General features: G+C 44.8%; 1 non-coding gene across 1 annotated transcript; it reads right to left on the bottom strand.

Moving 5' to 3' along the window:
- Positions 1 to 4,456: 4,456 nt before the first annotated feature.
- LOC128825463 (U6atac minor spliceosomal RNA) lies at positions 4,457 to 4,584 on the bottom strand. Its single transcript, XR_008442680.1, has one exon. It is a non-coding gene; the product is annotated as a U6atac minor spliceosomal RNA (small nuclear RNA).
- Positions 4,585 to 17,708: the final 13,124 nt, after the last annotated feature.

Below are 17,708 nucleotides of genomic sequence, written 5' to 3'. Positions count from 1 at the left end.
AATGTGAAGTGTCCGCGTCCCTTCAGCTCACAAGACTTCCTCCAAAACCAACTTTTTTTTTGCAGCCCACTTCTGCTGTAGAAGTTTTGCCAGATCACTGACCCCAATATTTTATAAGAGGGGGCTAGAGTCCATTTTGTGGAGGGAAGAGATGATGAGCAGAACTCCAGTCCAGATGCACTTGAAAGAAGCCGGCAGAGACGGTTATGTGGAAGGAGTCCTCAGCTTGAGGCAACACATGTAAACTGTCACAGGGACTAGAGCGGGGTGGCCAACCTGAGCCTGAGAAGGAGCCAGAATTTACCAATGTACATTGCCAAAGAGCCACAGTAATACGTCAGCAGCCCCCCATTAGCTCCCCCACCCCCCACGCCTGCCAGCATCCCCACTGATCAGCACCTCCCCCTCCCTCCTCGTGCCTCCCACAGTGTGCAGGAGGCTCTGGGGGGAAGATGGGAGGAGTGGGGGCAGGTTTTGTGGCAGAGCCAGGGGTTGAGCAGTGAGCACCCCCTGACACATTGGAAAGTTGGTGCCTGTAGCTCCAGCCCCGGAGTCGGTGCCTATAGAAGGAGCTGCATATTCATTTCTGAAGAGCCGCATGCGGCTCCGGAGCCACAGGTTGGCCACCCCTGGCTGGACTAGACTCTTACCTAAGGTGAAAAGAATTCTGGACCTTCTGCTGCCCTATCTATAGAGGAAGCAAAAGTCTCAAATGCTAAATAATCGTTGGGTTAAAGGATTACTGCATCTTCCAGCAGGCAAACAGGAGTTTGAGAACTAGCTGGAGATTAATCTTGACCATTTGCAACAAAAAAGCCTAGTAGCCAAAAATAGGCAAACAACTGCCATAAAACAAGACTCGTCTCAAACCAAACCTTGGTGGGGTAGAAGATGTGAGAATTTTTTTTTTGCCTAGGGTGTTCCTTCTGACTGCACTTTCTGCTCTCGTGGAAGCAAAAGTGCCCAATTCTGGCAGCCCCATTTATGCATCGAATCTTAAACTTTCAAATAAATAGTGCAAACGCCTTGTATTTCCCATGAGAAGGGATTTTTCAGTTAGTGAAAGGCAGAGCGTTTTAACCATATTGATGATTGCCTCTGCTACACAACAGTGCGAGAGGGTACAGGGCACTTAGAGAAACAGAATGAAGCAACTTATCTCTGTGTGGATGATCTGAAGGGGAGAGGGCTGTGGAAACTGATGTTTAACACCTTAAGTGTATTAACTTCCCAGTACAAAGTGTGCACCTGCAAAAGTTACTTCAGAATTCAGCTACCCAGGAACTGGCTTTCTGGTAAATAAAGGGAATCCCATGTGTAAGCACGACACTCTTGGGAAAACAGCTGCAGAACAATCTCTTGACCAAGTTGGTTTAGAAGACAGTCGGCTAATAATGGACTTTTCTGAAGAATCAGATTTAGTTTAGGTGTAGAGATCCTGTCAACTTTTTCATATACTCCTTTTTTATTGAATACATGGGAGTAGTTTAACAGGCTCTCTCAATAGTCAGGTGCTTTAGTGAAGAACCTAACACAGCATGGACCAATGGAAACAACCTGATGCAGAGTGGGCCCAAATCTGAAACACTTGGTGGTGTTGGCATCTGGCTTACTAGCTTCTCCACTCCTTGTTCAAATTGAAGCTGCAAGCTACATATTTTAATTTGTACCATCTAGTATGATGAGACATTTAAGGGTCAATATTTTTCCTGCATAAATATAGGGTTCAAGATGGGCTGTACCAAACTGTCAAGCCAGCCTTACTCCTCCTGTGTTTTTCTCATTGCAGCCACTCGTAGTACTGAAACGAGGGAGCACTGTGTCCCTAGTTAGATTCCCCCCACTTTGGAATTGCTGTATGTATCAGTAACACCATGTAACAAGAATCCTCCTGTGAGATTCTGTTCCTATAAGGTGCTATTCACACAGTCGAATGTAACTTCTTAAGGTTCTTGAAATAAAACTATCCTGTTTTTTGTGCTATTGATAGTAACATCCACTCCTGACTAAAAGACTTGTCATGTTCCTATTGCATTCTACCTGGTAAACCTACACCATTAAACGCTATTCCAAAATGTTGTCAATATCTTTTAACTCATTAGGGTAAATACCTAGTAGAGTTTCAAGACGGCTGATTCAGCCAGGGTGTATGGCTGGCTTGCCGATTGTTTGCACATGAGGGGATTCACATGCAGCAAGCAGTTTCTCCAACAAGGGCTTCTGTTTAGCTCAGGGGGATTCTGCCTGGGAATAACAAAGTGTGTAACTATAGGACCTACCCCTGATTTTATAACTGTAGCTTCTGTTTGTTCTTAGCTCTTTGACACATGGCAAGTCACTTGTGAACTGATTGCTAAGAGTTTGAGCCCTAAAATCCCTGCTAGTCAGTGGGAACTGCAGATGCTCAACACCTCTGAAAATTAGGTTGCGGTAGGTTCCTTATCTGTGAAATAGGGAACATGTGCCCTACACACCTGTCTTGTGAGTGCCGCGTGTTGAACTTGGAAGGAAAGCACTGTAGAAATGAGAGTATTAACCCCCAACCTTCTAATAAAAATATCTTTTTCCCCAGCCCAGTGCTACCATCCCTGCCTGAGTGGCTAAACTAAGTAATAAAAGGGTTTAACTTCCTCCTCCCTGGAGCGTAGTCTCTGAGACAGAGTTCAGATGTTCACTTTTACAGGCTCCAGTTAGGCAGGTGTTAGTCAGTTACCAGCAAATAATCCAGTTAATGGGATTCTGAATCCATGCAACATGGGAGAATTAATGTCCTGATGTGTGTGCCTAAACTACAAAAAGCAAATTACACAGGGACCATTCAGCTGGCGTCAAGGGCAAGGAAGTCCTACATTGTTTAGTGCCTGTTTGTACTTGTGTAGCCCCAATCATGAACCAAGAGCCTTTTGTGCTAGGCACTGTACAAATAGAACAGAAACGATGGTCCCTGCTCCAAAGAGCTTGCAGTCTAAGTATAAGATGAGATAGTTACAGAAAGATGGGGATATACAAGGAAACAATGAGAGAATACATATAGGGCTTGGGATTGAACAAGCATTATCCAGGATCTCAACCAAGTCAGGATGTTGTCAGACAAGCCTCTGCTGCAAATTTTCTCCCTCCACACCATTGCAGAGCATGCTGTCCACCTGGTTACTGCCCTTCTCTGTGCACAGAGCATTTCAGAAGTGCTGTGTGTCCATTTTCAGCGTCTGACCTAGTTGGACCAGGAACGGCTGTAGTGACATGTCACATCCAAATCAGCATTATGACATGATGGTGCATCACAATGTAATAAATGCTGCGTTGTGCAGATCCTGAAAGTTGATTTGAGAATTCGTGAATGCCCCACAGGTCTTGTGGGGCACAGAGTTGTGGTCTTGGAAATACAAGGCTGTATGTGTGTCATCACAGCCATGATTTCTGAGAGCAAAACAAAAATGATTTGTTCCTTAGTTTTTCATTAAAACTCCTGGGTTTTGTCATCCTATCCAGCCTGATTTAGAATGAGCTCAACTCCACCATGAATGATCTAATCTCTAGAAAATTATTAAACTATATGTAGTCTACTGGAGTTTTCCAATGGGGTTTAGGTCTTTTAAAAATATTTCAGATTTTCAACCACTATTATTAATATTATGGTAGTGCCCATCAGGCGCTATGCAAACATGAACAAGAGAGAAAATAGTCTAATACATAGCAAATGCTGATTGCACATTATGAGCATTGTGAAATATCCTCTATTCAGGGCCGGCTCCAGGCACCAGCCCTCCAAGCATGTGCTTGGGGCGGCACCTGGAGGGGGGCGGTGCTCACCCGGGCTCGCCGCCCTTCCCCAGCGCTCTGGCCGGCCGGGGAGAGCGGGGCCGCGGCCGGGCTCTCCGCCCTCCTCCCAGCGCTGCGGCCGGTCGGGGAGAGCAAAAAAGCCAGAGCCGGCCCTGCCTCTATTGTGTACCAGGACTTCTCCATCTATCTAGAAAATGATTTTTGCAATGATTTTTCCCCCCTTTTTTTTTAAAAAAACCATCACACACATCCAACCACTGTATCATAGTATGACTATATAGTTAAACGTGTTTGGGCATCTCCTGGATGAAGGGGTGGGTGGGTTATATCGCACTATAAAAATGGAGTAATTTCTTTGATGCAAAGTCTCAGTTTTCACTGTTAAAATGGGATTAACATATCATTAACATTTATTTCTGTTTTCAAACCGTGGACATGATCATGCATAAAACCCACGCTTGACAGAACTGGAAATCAGCAGGAGAAAATGGCCTTGCTGAGCTAATTTACTCTGTGGTTTTACTTGTATTTCTATGATACTTTGACTTTATTGCTGCATTTCACAAATGATCTTTTTTAGTGGCGATATGGGATGATGCTAAACCAACCAGTCTTGCCCATTGCAATGGTTATTGTCCTCTACTGGCCTATGACAGAGCAGCAACAACAACAACAAAAAACTTGGTTAGATGCCACAAAGTAAGTGGCAATGCCTTAACCATATGCGTGTTGTAAAGGTCACTAGGACCTCTTCCATCCTTATCAAGGGGAGTGCTAACCTTCTCTCCTTTCATACAACACAAACACTAGGCACAAGCCCTAAGCTTTTAAATAGCTGGAATACTAAAGATTTTACAGTTATGGAGACTAAAGAAATACAGTCTAAAAGCAATTAAATAGCATGAAGAGTCAAATAATAATATTTTAACTGATTCATGAAACTAATATGTATTGACTAATCTGGGATTGTCTCTTGGTAATGTGATTCAGAAGCCGACTAATTCAATAAAGCGACTAAAACTAGGCTGTTGCCCGGCTCTCTTTCTCTAATATATTCATCGCTTTTAGCCAATCAGAATACAGGAGTCAGATGATTCGGATACAAGGGGTGGGGCTGAATTTTAGCTCCTAAAAATACGATAGGATCCTGCTTTCGGCTGTGAAGATCCTCTCATGGGTCTACCTGTTGGACGGGCCTGAAAAAGCCCCTCACACGCCAACAACCCGTAACATACTAGCCGAATCAGCAGTCTCCAAACAGCAGATACATTGACTGGCCATTTTGAATGTGGCAGCTGCAGTGCACAGCGCCTATCCGCCTCACCCACGATGGCGGCCGCAGCGGGGCGGGGCAGAGCCTGAGTTCTAGGTTCGAATCCCAACTGGGACAAAAAGTTCATCGTTTTACAAACACTTTTTTTTTTTTTTTAATAAAAGCCCCAGACCAGCACAGGAGCTGTGTGAAAGCGTCTCTCTTTCACCAACAGATGCTAGAGTGACTAGACAGCAAGTGTGAAAAATTAGGACAGGCGGTGGGAAGTAATAGGCGCCTATAGAAGAAAAAGCCCCAAATATTGGGCCTGTCCCTGTAAAATAGGGACATCTGGTCACCCTAACAGAAGCTGGTTCAATAAAAGCGATTAGCTCCCCCGCTTTGTCTCTCTCAAAACTTTTTAGAGAGTTTACACTTTTTTCTATTTAATTATTATTTTTTCAATGTTGTTTTTTTGTTTGTTTGTTTGTTTGTTTTAAAGAAAACTGATGTAAAAAACCCACATTTTTACTGTAGTTGTTTTTTTCATTTCAGGGCTTTAGGCAAGGCTGGTAATTTAGCATTCCCGGGACCCCAAAGGGGCAGAGAGCGGGGGCACAATGGGGCTTCAAGGACCCCCAAGGGGGCAGAGAGTGGGGGTATAGTGGACTTAGAGGTTTCCCTGATCCCCGCCTGTAACACTGATGTCAGTGGAGTTGTTCATATTTTGCTCCAGCATGAGGGTGATTCAGTCAGGCCCATGGGGTATTTTAACCCCTGTAAGCCTTCTGTGTGTCACACCTCTCTGGTCCTGAGACATTGAACTGGGGCGTTGGGGAGAGATTGGGCTGGTCCGTAAATTGCCATATAAGCACAGTGCCCAAAGAATGCAGGAGGCCCTCAAGAAGTTCCTTGCATTGCATGAAAGGGAAGTCATCTGCAGTTCTGGAGTGGCTGGTCGAAACCTGTGAGACAACAATTATTTAAAAATGTTGCATGAAAAATTATCAGCATTTTTCAACCTGCTGTATTTGACCAGCACTGCGCCAGATTCTAGGGCAGATATAATGAACTGACCCACCGTCCCTGATCCAGTGACCCCCAAACTATGGAAAAGGTCTGGTTTCCAGATCAATGTCCCAGCTCTTTACCAATGTTTTCTTTAAGGCACCTCTGGGCATGTAAGACCTTCTGTAATGAAACAAGTGCCGTGGGGGGAGTGCACAGGATGGTGTCACAGACAGGGTGACCAAGTGACCTTCTCCGTTGGATCATATGAACTGGAACCATAAACTCCCTGAACATTAAATCTCACCAAATAAGGGTCAATCCATCCTCATCATCATATCCACACCCGTACATAGCCACTTTATGAACGTCATACCCTCATATCTCAATGTCTGTACTTTGACCCATCAACCTTTTACCCGCAATCGGGGATATTGCAGATTATGTATTCCTCATGCCACCTTATCTTAAAACAAACTTTGCACCTTCGATAATCTGTATGTTATTCCCTGATAACCAGAAACTTCTATGCTCAAACTCTGTTCACTATTTTTTTTTAACATCATCTTAATAAAATTACTTATTTTGCAGCTCCCTGGGTGCTCCACAGAAGGCTTAGAAAGACACAGCTCTTGCCTCAGGGAGTTTACAATCTCAGTTTCAGCTGTGACTTAGGCGAGAGAGACCATAGGAAGGGGATGGGATGGGATGCGGCTAAAAGGCATATGAGTGTGTTCCTTCTTTGCATATGGAGACACAAACTGATATAAAAGGCATCCTGCAGTTGCGATTTTACCTATTGGGGTGGCATTTTGTAGGTCTAAAAAGCTTGAGGCCCATGAATGAACTGTTGCAGGGCCGGCTCCAGGCACCAGCTTATCAAGCAAGTGCTTGGGGCGGCCAAGGGAGAGGGGCGGCATGTGTGGCAATTCGGGGGCGGCAGGTTTTTTTTTTTTTTTTTTCCTTGGGGCGGCAGAAATGCTGGAGCCGGCCCTGAACTGTTGAGACGTGGGTGTGGTTTGGGGATTAGCATTTTGAATTCTGAATCCCATGTGAATTCTTCCTAATCCCCGTGAAATCCCCCAGAGTTTAGTTCTGTCTCCATTACAGTTGGCAGATTCGGAATGGAACAAACCCAGAACAATTTCCTTTGGGGGGTGGGGGTGGAGTATGTGTCCTCTAAAGGTCAGCACACAGGACTGGGGTCAGTGCTTCTGGGTGCAAATCCTCAGCTGGTGCAAATTGCCATCGTTCCACTGACAATTTACACCATCTGAGGCTCGGCCAGGGACACTTGTGTGCGTGACCCGAGGCGAGTCATAATCTCTTTGTGGCTCATTTCATCTGTCGGTAAAATGAATACAATAATGCAGACCTCCCGGAGGTTAATTAACTAACATCTTTGCGATCCACTGGTGGAAGTGCAGTGTTTCATTATTTTATTTCTTCTTTTATGTTTTGAACCCCTCCAAATAGACTCTTTAGAAAGTTCAATGAAAAATGAGTGTCTAAGAGCAGCTGCAAATTCAGGGTTTACAATCAACAAATATTTCAGGTGCAAACAAACAACATGCTGGTTTTGGTGCCTGCAGCATTCACAATAAACCAGCGTTCCAGCTGCCCCAAACTGAGACCCATTCACTGGGGGATTTGACGGAGACGGGGAAATTAGTGCCATGTGATAAATTATGTCTCTGGTTGGGGATGAGCTCTAAGAAGGATTTACCCGCAAAACCGTCTAATCTGTGCTCGGTTTATCTATTTTTCTGGGTATCCCAAAGGTTTAAGTGAGAACATGAATGTACCATGAACTTTCAGTTTGCTGATTCCAATTGTCCAGCGCTGATAAATCTCTGTAAATTACATCAGGGCTAATGACGTGATGAGGGACATTTATGCTAATCCCAAAGGTGGCATCAGCACCAAAAACACGCTCTAAAAGAATGGGCGCCAAAGGAAATGAAAGCAAGAAGCCAAGGCAAATCAGCAATGGAAGCACCTCAAATTGTGACCTCCTGAGCGGAGCAGCATCACGCTTTGGTCATTGCTTGTGTAAGAAACAGGGAGATGAGGCAAATTTCCTGGCCAAATTTCAAATTTCTGCTCCATTAGGTGTTAGATGCTCAGTGACAACTTAAATATCAGGACTGTTGACGCTTCCATTCCTCCTCTGAGAAGGGAGTGGAAGGGTCATTCAGATCTGCACAATTTACCATGAGTGACATTTCATTTTGGTGACTTAAGCCGATGGTGTTTGGAGATGCCACCGCTTATCTTAACCCTAAATGAGAAGCAGCTATGGCCAAAGAGTCCAGCAGAAGCCCTGGGTACATGCAAGCCCCACCAAGAGGGAGCCAGGTTCTAGGAGTCCAGTTGAACCACTTGCCACCATGATCATATTAGGAATGTCTGCACCATCTACTGCAAGGTTCCCAAACTTTTTGCCTGCATGACCCCAATTCTGAGACTTATTGATTCCTGTGACCCCATAACTACATCACTAGAGTCGCTGCTGGAGACTGAACCTCATGCGGCACCTGCATGGGCCCCGAACAGAAATACGTGCTCCACAAAATGGCATCTTCCGGGCAGCGTGATCTTGCACGTACGGTGCACGCGAGGTCACGCTGCGCGGAGGATGCCTTTTTGTAGAGCGGGTCTGGACGCATTAGGATTTGGTTTGTATATTCATCTGCTGAGGGTGCAGCCCAACTTGGGGGCACGATGCATAGTTTGGGAACCGCTGATCTACTGTGAGCGACGTCTCTTTCTGGTGATTCACATGGGTGGAGCTTTTGTTATGAGGAGGAGCTTATGAGCTTTAAAAGACTGCAAGTGGTCAAGACTTCGTGCTGCCGGAGGTGTCAACCTTTGATGAGCTATAAGACCAATGTGTCAAGGTGTGAGTTCCGTCCTGACTGAAAGACAAGAGTCCTGCATATTGAATCAGTGGGCTGGTTGTCCACATACCTTGGGATTTCCAGGTTGGGAGCTTCTCATCCAAAATACCTGGCCTACCTTATGAAACTGGACAAGTTCATGGAAGTGGATGGTTTGGTTGAAGGTTGGCATACATTTACTCTAGTTAAATATCTGGCCCTAAATCAGTGTCGTTCCATCAGCTCAACAGGGTTATGCTGATTTGTATCAGCTGACGCCAGATCTTCTTTCGTACAATTGGTCTCTCAACTCAGAAACCAATGTAGTTAATTGAAGATTAAAAGTTAGCTTCCTCTGCTTGTTGAATCCTAGGATTTATGGCTGAATGTCATTAATCCTAAGTATACACTTGATCTCCTCCCCCAGGCTTTTGGTCTTCACCACGTTAGACATTTGTTACACTCACATTGTTTTGAGGCAAGACATGGCGGGGGGTGTTCATGATTTCAATAAATGGTCCCCATTATTTAGGCAGCTCTCCTAGGCGCTGCTTCTTTGGTTCAACATTAATTGGCCATATTGAGGGATAGCTCAGTGGTTTGAGCATTGGCCTAAACCCAGGGTTGTGAGTTCAATCCTTGAGGGGGCCACTTAGGGATCTGGGGCAAAATCTGTACTTGGTCCTGCTAGTGAAGGCAGGGGGCTGGACTCGATGACCTTTCAAGGTCCTTTCCAGTTCTAGGAGATAGGATATCTCCATTAAAAAAAAAAAAAAGTATGTGTTGCCTCCAAGTGAAATATTAATGACCACACTGGCTAGTGAATAGGTCTACAAGGAGATAAGGCTCAATTTCCAGTTGCTAGTCGAGCCATACATCCTAATTAGTGGGGAGATTTCCCAAGGACAAATCCGTACCATAATCATTCAGTTCTGGTGGAGAAGCAGACGGCAAGTCGTGAGCCGGCACTCCTCTGGCCAGGAAAGAGTCTTTTTCCGTTGATTTCAATGGACGTGAGGAGCCTAAACACTTTTGTGGATCTGGACCACACAAACTGAACATGTACTGGCTCCCTTGTGAATCACCACTGGGCTTTGAGCCTGGGGTTTTCAGCTTTAAAGCTGTCAAGGCTGCTTCCCCACTCTGAATTTTAGGGTACAAATGTGGGGGCCTGCATGAAAACTTCTAGGCTTAACTACCAGCGTAGATCTGGTCCGCTGCCACCATTCCCAAGTGGATTCCCTTCCCGGGGAAGCCTTGAGAAACCTTTCACCAATTCCCTGGTGAATACAGATCCAAACCTCTTGGATCTTAAGACAAGGAGAAATTAACCATCCCCCCGTCCTTCCTTTCACCAACTCCTGGTGAATACAGATCCAACCCCCTTGGATCTAAAAACAAGGAAAAATCAATCTGGTTCTTAAAAAGAAGGCTTTTAATTAAAAAAAAGGTAAAAATCATCTCTGTAAAATCAGTGTGGAAAATAACTTTACAGGATAATCAAACTTAAAGAGCTCAGAGGACCTCCCTCTAGCCTCAGGTTCAAAGTATAGCAAACAAAGATAAACACTCTAGTAAAAAGTACATTTACAAGTTGAGAAAACAAAGATAAAAACTAACATGCCTTGCCTGGCTATTTACTTACAAGTTTGAAATATGAGAGACTTGTTCAGAAAGATTTGGAGAACCTGGATTGATGTCTGGTCCCTCTCAGTCCCAAGAGCCAACGACTTCCCAAACAAAGAGCACAAACAAAAGCCTTCCCCTCCCCCCCCCCAAGATTTGAAAGTATCTTGTCCCCTTATTGGTCCTTTGCCAGGTTACCTGAGCTTCTTAACCCTTTACAGGGAAAAGGATTTTGGAGTCTCTGGCCAGGAGGGATTTTATAATACTGTACACAGGACAGCTGTTACCCTTCCCTATATAGTTATGACAAAAGCATTGACAGCTACCATTTGAGCTAAATGAGTAAATTCCATTATTAGGTAGTAATAGTAGGCTATTATCCTGGATGGACCAGCCGCTAAAAGAGGATGCATAATACATTAAGCCAGTAGGTGACATGTGATCAGAACTGGGAGATCTGGATGCTATTCCCAATTTTGCCACTAGCTGGCTGTGCAGCCTTGGGGAAGTGACTTAACTGCTCCATGCCTCAGTTTCCCCATCTGGAAAATGTGGATAGCTATACTCATCCTTGAAAAACATTTTGATACCATGGAGTAAAAAGGGCTACAGCAGGGCTATGGTGGGCAGAGTAAACAGCTCCAATCCAGCCCATTTCTCCTACCCCGTTGGAAGCTTTAGTCATGTGGCGTGGCAGCCTAGGCACAGTGTGGAATGAAAGTGACAATGATCAAGGCTTCTATTTCTCTGCTTATGTTTCCCCCCCGCCCCAATCCCTTTACACACGGAGAGATTTCCTCAGGCAGCCAGCACCTCACTCTCCTATTTGTTTCTTGTGACCCCGGCTGCATGAGTCAGACACTGGGTGAGAGGGTGTGACCCAGAGAAACTGCTTTCCCCGGCGCAGCTAACGAGAGGTTGATGTCCACGCTAACTAAGCTACTTATTTTGCCATTTTAATTTTTTAATCCCATACATTCGGTTGTTCTCTCTTCTCAGTAAGCATTAGCTCTTTAAGTCCAATTAGCTACATTTAGAGCTTGGGCTTTGGAGGTGGGGGAGCTGGCGAGACTCGGGACACCAACGATTAGATGGCCAAGAACTTTGAGGCTATGACAGGCTTAGAGCAGCAGCCATGGGGCTCTGATCTGGCCGTTGTGTCCTTGCTGCAGGGGCTTTGCCACCAGCAGTTGCAAATTCTGAATGCAGTCTGGCCAGCAAATCATTGAAGAGAGCGTACCTCTTGTCCTTGCTCTCAGCGCTCTAGGAGGCTGCATCTCAGGCTCATTTCTGCTCTCAGTCCTGTGCCCTCGTCCTCCCAGTGAGCCTGCTTCTGATCTCACGTACACTGGTGCAAATCAGCAAGAACTCCATTCATGTCAATGGGCCTGATTCTGATGTTACTGACGCAAATCACGAGTAACTCTGGCCTTGTTTCACATACCGCGTGCTGGGTAATAACATGAAAGGACTTGACGGTTGTGACACTAAACTGACTCTTCATTAAGAGGGCTATTTACAGAGATCTGCAACTGCAGCGAGCATGCCAGTCATGTGCACACAGACTGACTTCCTGATGCCTCCTCCAAATGCTTCTCTCCTGCAACCTGTGTTCCTCCCTCCAAGATCCATGCTGGTTGCTACAGGCTACAGGCCTGATTCTGATCTCACTGATATTGGTGCAAATCAGCAATAACTGAAGTGTCACCAATGGGCCTGATTCTGATCTCATGCTGGTGTAAATCAGCAATAGCTCAACTGAGGTCAATGGGGAGTCACAATGGTTTGAAATCAGCATTTGTCTCTTCCCCTACTTTGTGCCCTTTTATTTTTTAATGCATCCACTGTGCTTTGCTTGCGCAACTGTCTTCTTCTTCCTCATACCACTTGTTAAAACTCGGGTCTCTTGGCTATCACTTTTCCACTGCTGATCGCCTCTCTGGTGCTGTATGCTCCATGTACCAAGATATTTCTAGGCTAGAGATTGCCCAGCGTGTGTGAATTGGCTCCTCAGGAATGCAGCTGCTGGCAGGTTTAACTTAGAGCGGGTTGGAAAATTTGTGTCCAGTTTTCCATCAGAATACACCGCTTCAATGAAAACCAAAATCTTTCATGAAATCATGTCAATTGAAAGCGTGTTTTGAAAAATGGAAGCACTAGTACAGACCGGGCTGGGTTTGTTTCCATGATTTTTAAGACGGATGCAGCTGAATTGTGGGTAGAGCCAGTGGGAAGATTTTTATGTGGCATGGTGGCTACTGCGTTGCAGTGGAACCTAGATTCTATTCCTGGCTTTACCTCTGGCCTGTTGGGGATGCCCATGGCCAAGTCACTTTCCCTCTTTCTGCCTCAGTTTCCCCATCTGTAAAAGGGGGATAATGGTACTGAGCCCTTTTGTTAAGTGCTTTGAGATTTATGGATGAAAAGTGCTTTATAAGGGCTAGGTATTATTATTACCTTACAACACACCTGTGAGGCAGGGCAGGGCTATTATCCACATTGTACACATGGGACACTGAGGCAGAGAGAGACTCCATGACTTCATCAAGGTCACACAGGAAATCTGTAACAGAGCAGGGAACTGAACCCTAGTCTCCTAAACCAGTGTCTTAATCACTGGAGCATCTTCCCTCCCTAATGTTGGGGCAAGACACCGTTCAGATCTGGGATTTTACTTCAGGCCTCTCTCTAGTTTAAAAAAGAAACTGTTTTCTTTTAAATAAAGGATCAAAAATTTGTAAACCGTTTCTGCCTGCATCCAGTTTTGCTCTAACACCATCACCCCACCGGGGAGGTATATTTTGTTAAAAAATCTTAATTTGGGATTTAAAATCAGTCCATTTCTCTTTAATAAAATTATTCTTGGCCTCTTGAAATAGCACAGTATGTCATACAAAGTCAGCTCAACCAGATGAAAAAGCTCAAAGAGGAAAAAGAAAAAAAAGGGGAAAAAACCCCCAACCCTTCTGTCTAATCCAACTGAATTAGAGGATTTCCAAGTGGATTTAGAACTAAATCTTGATTAGGGAGAATTTCTCTCCAAGAGCTGCTGCGTGATAGTATTAATGGGGAACGATCATGGATAGAGGAAATAGGACAGAAATAACCGAGGGTTACACATACACACACACACACGTCTGTTCGTGAAGCGAAAGAATCAGGGGAATCTCTCAGGAGGAAAACAAAAAGCCCCAACACCGCAGTGATTGAGAGACTTAGGGGACGACTGCAAGAAGATCTTATACGTACGAACTGCCTTTTTCTGTCTGTTTCATGATGTGATTCTAAAGAAGGTTTCCATGGTTCTGAATTAATAACAAGCTGATTTTCAAGTAGCGCAGAATGATGCACGTGCCCGGAGATTGTAGCGGGCATGCCAAGGGGCAGGAATGGCTGCAAGGGTTAGATGGTCTGTTCTGTCTACACTTTGCACACACACATTTGATTTATTTTGTTTTTAACGTAGTGTGGATCCCCGGAACTGATCCCCATGCTGTTAAGACACAGACTTGGTGCTGCATATGGGATCCTCTCTCTGATGACTGTGGCTTTCGTTCTTCCAGTGGGTAAGTGCTTCCAATCTACAAGGTTATAGACGTGCCAGCTGGTTGTCTGAAGTTGCTTTTTTAACCTCCTAGCTGCTAAAAATGTGATTTATTTTTGGAGGGCATCTAAGGGCATTTCCACCCAGGGTCTACCTAATCATTGCTGAGTCATGGTGGTTTCAGAAACTGAATTAATAGAATCATATATTGTATGAAAAGAGGGGCACAGATAAAAGACGAGCATGAGTCTAGCATGAGTCAGGAGCCCTGGGTTCTGTTCCTGACCCTCTTCACTCGGTGGCCTTGGGAAAAGCTCCTTTGTGGCTTTATTTCCCTATCTATACAGTGAAATGCTTTGAGAGCTGAAGCTGAGAGGACTTACGGAAGGGCTAAGTATTATTATTTGGAGGTGCGGGGGTGGGATGTGGAAGCGTTGTCAGATCTCCAGCCCTGGAGGACTGCACACACAGCAGTGGAACAGTGGGAAATCCAGTGCGGCTATAGTCAAGGAGTTACCGACTTCTATTGTTCTGCTCATTGAGTGCAATCCAGGGATCAGGTGCTGTGTCTGCCTTAAAATTCCCATGATGACTGCATGAAAATCCTTATTGCTCCTTTCTGTCCATGACCACAGTTTTTTAGGGACTTGAGATGGCTTGATTTTCATCCAGACTTAGACTATGGGCAATTCTCAGAGAACACGACTAAATCCAGCTGGGAAAACATGTGCTATCCTTGTACCATAAGGGGACTCGGAACACTGGGTGGGACTCACTGTCCCAGAGGTCCCAGACAATTGCTTTTCTATCCTGCCCCCTCTGATATTTCATTGTCAGTTTGCAGCTCTGCTAGACACCAGGGTTTAACAAAGGGAAGACGTTAATAGAAAAAATAAGCATCCAAATGACAATGATATATGAGCATAGAATCATAGACTATCAGGGTTGGAAGGGACCTCTGGAGGTCATCTAGTCCAACCCCTGCTCAAAGCAGGACCAACCCCCAACAAAATCATCCCAGCCCAGGCTTTGTCAAGCCTGACCTTAAAAACCTCTAAGGAAGGAGATTCCACCACCTCCTTAGGTAACCCATTCTAGTGCTTCACCACCCTCCTAGTGAAAAAGGTTTTCCTAATATCCAACCTAAACCTCTCCCACTGTAACTTGAGACCATTACTCCTTGTTCTATCATCTGCTACCACTGAGAACAGTCTAGATCCCTCCTCTTTGTAACCTCCTTTCAAATGAAGGCAAAATTATTTTTCTTGGCTCTTCAGAGATCATAGTCTAGCTTTCTGTTTGCTTAATGATATCTTCTCGGGAACTGTTTCAGAGGCAGAGTTATTTGACTAGAGAGAGGGAGAGACTTTCAGTATGTGGGAGGGTGTATATTGTTTCTGCTACTTGGAAACAGCATCTGATTAACAACATGTTCATCCGAGCCGAAGGATGGCACCCACCCATAGAGTAGTGATATCAGCCTGGTGAGAAATACCAGATTAGAGTGTAAGTCTGCCCTGATAAGTTACCGGGGCACCTTGTCTACCCCGTGTGCATTCGGCATCAGAGATGCTGACTTTAATGGCTAAAATAAGTTTGTGCCACTGTTAGCCCTGCACAGCTGATGGACAAGAGCTGGACCGCATTCCCCGTTGTGCGTCATCAACAGAATGGTTCTCTGAGCTCCAGCTCCGGGACGGATGAGTTACCTAGCAATGGGGCTCCACAAGTGTCATTGAGGGCAGAAGTAGGCCTGTGGAACCCTTCTTACTGATGATGATGATGTGTGAAAAGGAAAGAAACCAGCTTGGCTTTCAACTCCCAGGTTGTGTTTGCAGGGCTGGGATGTAGGAAAAACCCCATTTTGACTTGCATACTGAGCACGTGTGATCTGGAATCAGTGAAACACAATTCGAACACAATTCAAAACCTGGGAATATAGGCAGAACCTCCTGGGGCCATTTTTGCACCCACTTTTCAGAGCAGAAACTCTTTTTAAAGCGAGATGGGTGCACAATATCCTAGACTTGGACTGAATTCTTTGTATTTAATTTTCCAGTTACCTGATGCATTTGTTGGCCTATATAATAATGATCACAATAATAGCCGAACACATTCTGTGATATATACAGAGATATCCCCTAAAGTCACCAACATCCATATCTTCAAAGGTACTTAGGCTCTTAAGTCCCATGAGAGTTAGGCACCTAAATAACTTTGAGGATCTGAGCCTAAATGTTGACTCCGAGAGGTCTGTAAGGCACTAAGATTTCTTTTACTGCTTACAAAACTGCTTCTAATTATGCTCATTCAGGCTTGGCCCCTGCTCTCTCTCATAGCTCTGGTTTTATAGTGACCTCTAGTGGGCAAAAGGAGGTATTGTTATAATGGTATGAGGATATTCCTTGGGCCCATTAGTTGCACAAATGTAAAAGGTTTCAGAGTAGCAGCCGTGTTAGTCTGTATCCGCAAAAAGAACAGGAGTACTTGTGGCACCTTAGAGACTAACAAATGTATTTGAGCATAAGCTTTTGTGGGCTACAGCCCACTTCAGCATTCAAAAACCAGTAGGAGAACACTTCAACCTCTCTGGTCACTTAGTAACAGACTTAAAGGTGGCAATTTTGCAACAGAAAAGCTTCAAAACCAGACTCCAACGAGAAACGGATGAACTGGAATTAATTTGCAAACTAGATACCATTAACTTGGGCTTGAATAGAGACTGGGAGTGGCTGGGTCATTACACAAATTGAATCTATTTCCCTATGTTAAGTATCCTCACACCTTCTTGTCAACTGTCTGAAATGGGCCATCTTGATTATCATGACAAAAGTTTTTTTTCCTCCTGCTGATAATTGCTCATCTTAATTAATTAGCCTCTTAGAGTTGGTATGGCAACTCCCACCTTTTCATGTTCTCTGTATGTATATATATCTTCTTACTATATGTTCCATTCTATGCATCTGATGAAGTGGGCTGTAGCCCACGAAAGCTTATGCTCAAATAAATTTGTTAGTTTCTAAGGTGCCACAAGTACTTCTGTTCTTTTTGCGGATACAGACTAACACTGCTGCTCAGCAAGGGAACGGGCAACACAAACATTTTATTGAAGGATCTCTAAAAAGAACGGAAGTATTTGCCCTTGGAAGAATCTAATCATGTTTCCAATGGTCTTGCTTAGCTTCTGGTCTACAGTGCTACGGCTGCAATATTATCGTTGGCACAAAGTACGTTGACATGGGCTGCTCCAACCCAGAAGTGATTACCTGCTCCCATTCTCACCAGGGCTTCAAACACCGGTTCTGCATTAAAACGGAAAGCGGTAAGTCTGCCTCCATTTCGCTTGTCCGGGCCGTGTGTGTGTGTGTGTTCTCTGATTGGCAGTGCTGTTGTGCAAAAGCAAAAGCAAATCAGTTTATTTTTGCTGGTACCAGGCTATGATGTTGTTTTGTTACAGCCCTATAGGGGCAGGGTGTGTCCGGTAATTCAGCCTGCAAGCCAGAGCATAGCAACCAGAGGGTGTTGAGATGGGTCCTGATCACACCCATTTGAAGACAGTGGAGATGCTTCCATTGACTGCACTGGGCCTTGGATCAGGCCCTTGAAGTTGGTATGA

The sequence above is a fragment of the Malaclemys terrapin genome, chromosome 17 (genome assembly GCF_027887155.1).
Source record: "Malaclemys terrapin pileata isolate rMalTer1 chromosome 17, rMalTer1.hap1, whole genome shotgun sequence".
Classification (NCBI taxonomy): Eukaryota; Metazoa; Chordata; order Testudines; family Emydidae; genus Malaclemys; species Malaclemys terrapin.
The sequence above is the reverse complement of the archived record's forward strand: the minus strand, read 5'-3'. Positions and strand labels throughout refer to the sequence as shown.